The following is a 9383-nucleotide window of genomic DNA, read 5'->3' on the forward strand; positions in this document are numbered from 1 at the left end:
AAACTATGGGGGGGAGGGGAAGGGAGATGGGATTAATGGTAGTAAATATCTGTCTGGGGATGGGGAGACACCTCTTATCAACAAGGGTGCCTGAACGAGGCATGTTTGTATACCTAACCCTTAACTGTATCCCGCAATATGATAATAAAAAATATTGATTATTTAAAAATTCTGTAAATTGCTCATTTCTATTATTTTGAGGCTTTTATATTCATGCTATAGAAATACTTTAAAGTATTTAAGCTACCTTTAGTCCTTTTAGATTTTTTAAATTTTAAAAATATAGAAAAACACAAAGAGGGTGAAAATTTCCCATAATTCGATTATGATGTATATACATACACAAATTGAGAAGTTAAACATATCTCTATATCTTCAAATTCTAACTTCTCAGAGGTAACCAGAATCATACTTATCAGTTTTATCTTATACTGCCAGAATTTATTTACAAAAAATTGTATATTTATTCTTACATGTTTAAACTTGTCACCTTCAAAGTACTCTCCATTTGACCCAATACATCTATCAAAATGCTTTTTTCACTGCTCAAAACAGTTTTTGAACTTGCCAATTTTGATGCCTTTTAATGCTTCTGCCATTTTTTAATTTCACCTCTTCTACATGGGCAAAATGTTTCTCTTTGAGGACTTTTTTCATCCAGGGAAAGAAACAAACAAAAAAGATACTAAGGGCAAGATCAGGTGAATAGGGAGAATGGAACACGAGGGTCATGCTGTTTTTAGTCAAAAACTGCTGCGCACTCAGCGCAGTGTGGACAGGTGCATTGTCATAGTGGAAGAATCAGTTACCTGTTTGCCACAACTCGGGATGTTTCTTCTGCAAATTGTGACACAACCTTCTCAAAACTTTCAGATAAAAACTTTGGTTGACCATTAGATTTGGGGGAACAAATTCCAAGTGTACTACAAGAGGCCCGCCTTTCAAAAGATAATTCCATTTTGTGGGGGGAACCCCCTCATATATGGCGATGATCCCATAAGATTACAATACTGTATTTGTACTGTGCCATTTTTATGTTTAGATATGCAAATACTTACCAGTGTGTTACAATTACCTACAGCATTCAGAACAGTCACATGCTATACGGGTTTATAGCCTAGGAGCAATAGGCTATACCATATACAGCCTAGGTATATAGTGGGCTAGACCTTTTAGATTTGTATGCACAGCCTATGATGTTCACACAACAACAAAATCACCTAATAGTGTATTTCTCAGAATGTATCCCCACTGTTAAGTGATACATGACTATATCTGATATTGGCTTAGTAGTCAGGCAAGTGGCTAGGACATCGCAGGCTAGAATGCTGGTGATCTTCATTATCCATGCTGTAACGTGGTAAAATCATTACCATGGAAGTTAGATCACATGCCAAGTGAGCATATAACCATAAGAGGAAAGGCTGGCAAAATTCACAATGTGTTGACTATTTGGCACATTCAGCCAAGCCCTAAAAGAAGAGCTAAGCTCAGGCCAGAGGTACCTAGTGTGTAAGCAGAGATAGAAGGAAATATTTCTTTGCCTGTGGTTGATAACCTATTGACTGGAGTTCAGTAATTGGGTCACGCATCTAATTTTTTCAACATCCCAACCGAAAGTAGTATTAAAAAGTATCTTTAAAGAGGGCCTCACACTTTCCTCAAGAACCTCTTTCAAGACTCTCTGATAGACAATGAGAGATAACTCTGTGGCAAAGATCAGATTAAGGGTGTTATCTTCCCTACCAAAGCCACTCTTTCAGATGATCTCAATATAGGTGCCATTAGGTTGAAGGGAGGGGATGGGCAAAACATAGACAGTAAATCAAATAGCAGACTTTTCAGACTTAAAAACTACCTAAATGAGATTTTTGGCTCTTGTACACACATTCAAAATGACCAAAGGCAAACAAGACAGAAATCTACCAAGCTTTTTTAAAAGAATGAAAATGCCAGAGAAATAATAAACCCAGTCTGCAAAGACGTGATTGTTCAGTCCCTAAAGTAATCCTTAGACCCTTTAGGTCTATTCTAGCAAGAAGTAGCCGACAAGCACAAAATTGACAAACAGAAGACAGACTGATTAAGAAAAAAGAGAACACAAATCATAACTATGAAGAATGAACAGAAGTTATCTCAGAATCTACAGATATTAAAAGAATAATAATAGAATATTATGGATGACTATATGTTAATGAATACAGTTTAAACTGAACAGATACATTTCTTGAAAAATATAACTTGACAAATTTTACACAAGAAGGACAGAAAATATTAATAGACCTACATCTATCAAAGAAATTGAATTTGTGGACAGGCACAGTGGCTCATGCCTGTAATCCTAGCACTTTGGGAGGCTGAGGCAGAAGGACTGCTTGAGCTCAGGAATTTAAGACCAGCCTCGGCAACATGTCGAGACCAGCCTAGGCAACATGTCTACAAAAATGTCAAAAAATTAACTGGGAGTGGCAGTGAGTGCCTGTAATCCCAGCCACTCAGCAGGCTGAGGCAGGAGGATTGCTTGAACCCAGCAGAACAAGACTGTGGTGGCCTTGAGTGTGCCACTGCACTCCAACCTGAATGACACAGTGAAACCCCAATTCAGAAAGAAAAAAAAAAGTTGAACTCATTATCAAAAACCTTCACCAAAAGAAAAAAAGTACAGACCAATAACTTTTATGAATGTAGATGCAAAAATAATTAACAAAATATATGTAAACAAATCCAACAATATTTTATAAAAGGTAAAGGTGAGAGGCTGCACATATCATGTTGTTCACATTTCTTTAGCTTTGATCACATAGTCACATCTGGTTGTAAGGGTAGTCTTCGAAAAGAAATCTTTAGCTAGATGGCCATGTGCCCAGTTAAGAATGCTACCAGCAGCCAAGAACAGTGGCACATGCCTATAATCCTAGCATTTTGGGAGGCCGAGGTGGGAGGATCACTTGAGGCCAGGAGTTCAAGACCAGACTGGGCAACATAGTGAGACCCTGTCTCTGTATTAATTAAATTAATAAATAATTAGCTGGGCATGATGGTGCATACCTATAGTCCTAGCTACTCAGGAGGCTGAAATAGGAGGACTGCTAAGCCAAGGAAGTCACGGCTGCAGTGAGCTATGATGGCACCACTGCACTCCATCCTGGGTGACAGGGCAAGACCTTGTCTCAATCAATCAATAAAACTGATTTAAAAAGAATGCTACCACGATACAAGATGAGGCAAATGACTTTTAGGGGACAGACTCTGCCAAATCCACTGCTTTGACTACATAAGTATTAGAGCATACCCATCTTAGTACACATAGAACATGCTCACAGCCTCCCCAAGAGAGACAAATCCAAAGACCCATACAAATACAGCATCCTGAGTATTATGAAATTCTATTCTATTAGATGGCTCCTCTTTGTTGATTTATAAAAATAAAGTAAGCCATGTTCCCCTTTCACTCACATATACCCAAATTAAAGTTTTGGTTGGTTTGTTTTTTGTTTGTTTTTTAGTTGGAGTCTCACCCTGTGATCCTTCTACCTCAGCCTTCCAAGATGCTGGAACTACGGGTGTGTGTCACCATGCCTGGCTAATTTTTTGATTTATTGTAAAACGAGGTCTCACCAAGCTGCCTAGGCTGGTCTCGAGCCTCTGGACTCAGGCAATCCTCTCATCTCTTCCTCCCAAAGTGCTGGGATTACACCAGGCCAAACAGAGGAATAGAATAGAAAGGAAAAGAAGAGAGGAGAGGAGAGGAGGGGAGGGGAGGTGAGGGGAGGGCAGGGAAGGGGAGGGGAGGGGAGAAGAGAATACTTTACTAAAACTTTCACTCAAGCCGGCTCGGTGGCTCAGCCTGTAATCCCGCGCTTTGGGAGGCTGAGGTGAGTAGATTTTCTGAGCCCACAGGTTCGAGACCCGCCTGGACAACTTGGCGAGACCTCATCTCTACAATAAATCAAAAATCAGCCGGGAGTGGTAGCGCGCGCCTGTGGTTCCAGCTACTTGGAAGGTTGAGGCGGAAAGATCGCCAGAGCCCAGCAGATGGAGGCTGCAGTGACCGGGAGCGGCCACTGCACTCCAGTCTGGGCGACAGAGTGAGACTCCAACTCAAAACAAACAAACAAACAAACAAACAAAAACTTTCACTCAAAAAAAGAGGAAAATAAGAATCACACAACAGTCACTGTTTCATAACATTTATCACACCCTCCTGGACAGAAATTACAAAGATTTTTCTGCCTTGGCAGTAGAATAAGTTCCTTGATTAGCCCATGAGTGAACCCCTGCTTTTGCTGTGTGGGAGTATTTTTCTTATCTGTTGTCATCTATCAACTCTAGTGTTCCTTTTCAAGGAGGCTTTTCCTTGTTTATAATCCTTCATAGCCTTATCTGAAGTGGTCCTCAAGAAGCATACTTTTTTTTTCATAATCTGGTTTTTGTTGCCTACTATTCAAAGAGACAACTTTTGTATTTGTTATTTTTTTCTTCTCCCTCCCTCCCTCTCTCGAACCGGTGGGCTCAGGCAATCCACTCACCTCAGCCTCCCAAAGCACGGGATTACAGGCTGAGCCACTGAGCCCGGCTGAGATCTTGCTTCTTTTCTAACATTAGCATTTAAAGCTATACATTTCCCTTTAAACACTGCTTTAGCTGCATCCCACAAACTTTAGTGCTGTATTTTCATTGTAACTCAGTGAAAAATATTTGCTAATTTTCCTTCCAATTTTTGTCTTTAATTCATGAGTTATTTAGATGTATATTGCTTTATTTCTAGACATTTGAGGTTTTCCTAGTTACTTTATTGGTACTGACTTCTAATTTAATTCTGTTGTGATCAGAGAATATGTTTTGTATGATTTTGATACTTTAAATTTATTGAGACTTGTTTTATGACCCAGTGTATGGTATATTCTGGTGAACATATCAGTATGTTGAAAATAATATATTATTCTGCAGTTGTTGGATATTGGATTCTATAACTGTTAATTAGATTAAGGTAGCTGATTATGTTGTTCAGATTTTCCCTACTCTCTGAGTCCCCCATGCCCTATTTTATTTTTACCTCTCGTATTTTTTATTCTCCATGTTTCCTTTTGAGTATTTTCTTCTACCTTTCTGTTCACTCTTTCTCTTAGCTACATCCAGTGTTTGATTACTTTTCAATTCTAGAAGCTGTATTTGATCTTTTTCCAGACCTGCCAGTCACATCTATGAGTTTCTAGTTTTCTGAAAAATTTTCCAGCTTGGCATTTACCTCCTTGAAATAGTAAACATGGTTGTTGTATTGTCTGCTTCTGGTAATTCCAGTATATGGAGTTTACACAAGTCTCTCTCTCTCTCTCTCTCTCTTTTTGAGTTGGAGTCTCACTTTGTCACCCAGACTGGAGTGCAGTGGCCGCTCCTGGCCATCGCAGCCTCGACCTGCTGAGCTCCGGCAATCCTTCTGCCTCAGCCTTCCAAGTAGCTGGAACTACAGGCGCATGCTACTATGCCCGGCTAATTTTTTGATTTATTGTAGAGATGAGGGCTCGCCAAGTTGCCCAGGCAGGTCTCAAACCCGCGGGTTCAGGCAATCCACTCACCTCAGTCTCCCAAAGTGCTGGGATTACAGGCTGAGCCACCGAGCCCGGCTTTTTTTTTTTTTGAGTTGGAGTCTCCCTCCGTTGCCCAGGCTGGAGTGCAATAGCACACACATGGCCATCCAAGAGTCAACCTGCTGGGCTGTGGTGATCCTTCCGCCTCAGCCTTCCAAGTAGCTGGAACTACAGGTGCCCGCTACCACGCTCAGCTGATTTTTGATTTATTATAGAGGCAAGGTCTCGCCAAGTTGCCTGGGCTGGTATCAAACCCCCGGGCTCAGGCAATCCACTTGTCTCGGCCTCCCAAAGTGCTGGGATTATAGACTGAGTCACTGAGCCTGGCCCACAGGTCTCTTTTAGTTGTCTCATTTATGCTGGTTTTCAACTACGGTGACTACTATTCTCATGGAACTCATTATTATAACTGTGTGTTAGATGTAGCATTTGAAAAATTACTTGTAAAATAATCTGAGGCCTAGGATGATATTTATCTTCCTCAAATAAGGTTTGTTTTTATCAAGCACTTGAGGTCACTAGCAAATTGGGATCACCTTAATCTGGTTTAGGGCCTGAGGCTTTTCTGACTGCAATCTGTGCAAGGGTTAGTTTTCTAGTGGTTTATCCTTACTCCTGGGGTACAGCCTATTGAGGCCCTAGACATAAAAGGGGGTTAGCTCACCAGACTCCAAACTTTGGCAAGCCTAGCCTCTGACTTTTCTCCCTCTAGACCCAGAAGGCACAGCTCAGTCTCTTAACCACCTCCTATAGATTGCAAATGCCCAAAAGGCAGCAACAGCCTAAAGTGCTAATTTTACCTGTCTAGCTTCCCACTCTCACCTGGCACTCAGTTCAGCAATTCTTCACTGTCTCATTAGCTTTTATGGCTTTTTAATAATATTGTTTTTATAGTTTGTCCAGTTCTTTTTAGTTGCCTTCAGTGGGAAAGCTGGTTTGAATTATCAAACCTGATGTTACCAGAAGTGATCATTTCATTTTAAAAAATCTCTTAACTCTTTATCCTCCATTTTTCCTATTTTTTTCTTTTGTCCAATATTAGATATACTGAGTTGAACCTCTCTCTATATTTTTCTTTCACATTTTTTATTTATTTGTCTTTTTTCTATTTAGTAAAATGTTCCTCAGCTTAAACTTTATACCATTTTATTTTAATTTTTAATAATTGGGGCTGGGCACAGTGGCTCACGCCTATAATCCCAGCACTTTGGGAGGTGAAGGTAAGAGGATCATTTGAGTCCTGGAGTTTGGTGGCATACATCCGTACTCCCTGCTACTCAGGAGGCTGATGCAGGAGCATCACTTGAGCCCAGTAGTTGGAGGCTACAGTGAGCCACAGTCATGCCACTGCACTCCAGCCTGGGCAACAGAGTGAGACCCTGACTCAAAAAAAAAAAAAAAAAGTCATTAAACTTGTAACTTCTAACAGCTCTTTCTTATTCTACAATTCTTCTTCTTTTTTTTTTTTAACTTCCTATTCTTTTATTTGGATACAATGTCTTATCATAGCTCTCTGAGGACACTAAATGAAAGGGCTGGTTTTGAAATTTGTTTTCTCATAGCATGTATCTTGTTTCCTCTAGGTTTCTTTCTTCTGTTTGTTCATTGGCTTTCTTCCATTTTTAAGAATGGGGCATTAAAAACCTTATTAGAGGCTCTGTTGACAAGACTTGCCAACTGGTGGGCACAGCTTAGCTTAACATTGATAAATCAGTGTGTACCACCAATTTTCTCTGGAGAGACCCCAAATGCTAATATATTAAGGTCTTCTCTGGAGCCCTTTGGTTGTCCAAAGAAGAAACCCTTGATCTTACTGAGGGTAGTCACCTGGTTGCCAGTGCTCTGTACATAAGGAGGAAGAGAAAGCCTGGACTTTTAGGTAGTCCCTCAATTCTTAGGTCCCCAACTTGCCCAATACTGAAAAAGGGATTTCTAAGTCCCACACCTTTGTCTCTCTGTTTCTTTAAAGAAGAAACCTCCAATTTCTAGCTTCCAAAATTATTGGGAGGGAGGCAAGAATATGTGGATATGTTAACTGCTCTGTGTATGACCTGTTAACAAACTTGCCTGCTTTCAAGCCTTCTGCCTCAACCTCATCCCCTACCAACCAACCCCATCTTTCATTCTCAATCCTCCCTCCTTGAAACATCGTTCTACTCCAGAAATCATCTTATTTGTCTCTGTACCTTAAAATATGTTGTATTTAAATCATATCAGAGGTATCTATCCTTTAAATTTGTTTTTAGAATCTCTTATTAGATTAGTTCAATAATCTGGTATGTCTAGGTTTAGCCATAAAGTAATGAGAATGATCTTTTAACAAATATACTTGAACTTATATAGTAGAAATTTTTCCCTTCAAAGGACTTATCTGAAAGGGTTAGCTACTTAGTTCAAAGAGTCTGCCATTGCTAAAATAATGATTTTTTAAAAAAATGTTTACCTATGGGGAGGTAGTGGTCAAAGGGAACTCTGGTGTTAGTGCTTGTTCTTACAAGGTGAATATATTTGTGCATTGTTTGTGAGAGTAAAAGTTAAAAGGAAAGATTTAACTTATAATAGTATCAAAAAGAATAAACTACTTAGTTATAAACCTAACCAATGTGGTAAAAGACTTGTACTCTGAAAACTATAAAACATTGCTAAGAGAAATTAAAAATGACACAAACAAATGGAAGACATTCCATGCTCATGGATTGAAACACATAATAATCTTAAGATATCTGTACTACCCAAAGCTATTTACAGATTCAACACAATTTCTATCAAAATCCCAATGTATTTTTTTTTTTTTGGAGAAATAGAAAATCATTCTAAAATTCATATGGAATCTCAAGGGATCCCAAATAGTCAAGTCAATTTTGAAAAAGAACAAAGTTGGAGGACTCACATTTTCTGTTTTAAAAACATATTATAAAGCTACAGTAATCAAAACAGTATGGTACTGGCACAAAGACAGACAAATAGACCAATAAATATTCAATAGAATAAACTCTCACTTGTATTATTAAATGATCTTCAGTAAAGATGCCAAAACCACTCAATGGGGGAAAGGACAATCTCTTTAACAAATTATATTGGGAAAACTGGATATCCACATGCAAAAAGAATGAAATCAAACACTTTTTTTTTGAGACAGTCTCACTCTATAGTATAGGCTGAAGTGCAGAGGCACAATCACAGCTCACTACAGCCTTGAACTCCTGGGCTCAGGGGATCCTCCAGTCTCAGCCTGCCAAGCAGCTGGTGGAACTACAGACATACACCACCATCCCATCTCATTTTCTGGAAATTTTTTGTAGAGATGGTGGCCTGTCATATTGCTCAGGCTGGTCTCAAACTCCTGGCTTCAAGCAATCCTCCTACCTCAACCTCCCAAAGTGCTGGGATTACAGCTGTGAGCCATCACACCTGGTCTAAAGTTAAACTCTTAAACCATACACACAGATTTACTCAAAATGGATTAAAGACCTAAATGTAAGACTTAAAACTATAATACTCCTAGAAGAAAACACAGAGGGATAACTTCATGACACTGAACGTGGCAATGACTTCTTGGATATAACACCAAAAGCATAGGTAGTAAAAGCAAAAATTGACAAAATGGGAGTACATCAAACTTAAAAATGTTTGTGCATCAAAAGATAATCAACAGTGTAAAAAAGAAACCTACAGAATGGGAGAAATTATCTGCAAATTATATCTGCTAAGGGATTAATATCCAGTATATATATATGTGTGTGTGTGTGTGTGTGTGTGTGTGTGTGTGTGTGTGTGTATATATATTTTTTTTTT

The 9383-nt window shown here is 39.2% G+C and overlaps 1 protein-coding gene across 1 annotated transcript in view; it reads right to left on the reverse strand.

The window, feature by feature from the left end:
- The window catches only part of HSF5 (heat shock transcription factor 5), a 50706-nt gene that overhangs the window by 10846 nt on the left and 30477 nt on the right, over positions 1-9383 (reverse strand). The gene's annotated exons all lie outside the window — the stretch shown is intronic.

This window comes from Carlito syrichta, unplaced genomic scaffold (assembly GCF_000164805.1).
Source record: "Carlito syrichta isolate Samal-C Ts95f unplaced genomic scaffold, Tarsius_syrichta-2.0.1 Scaffold303105, whole genome shotgun sequence".
In the NCBI taxonomy this organism is placed as follows: Eukaryota; Metazoa; Chordata; class Mammalia; order Primates; family Tarsiidae; genus Carlito; species Carlito syrichta.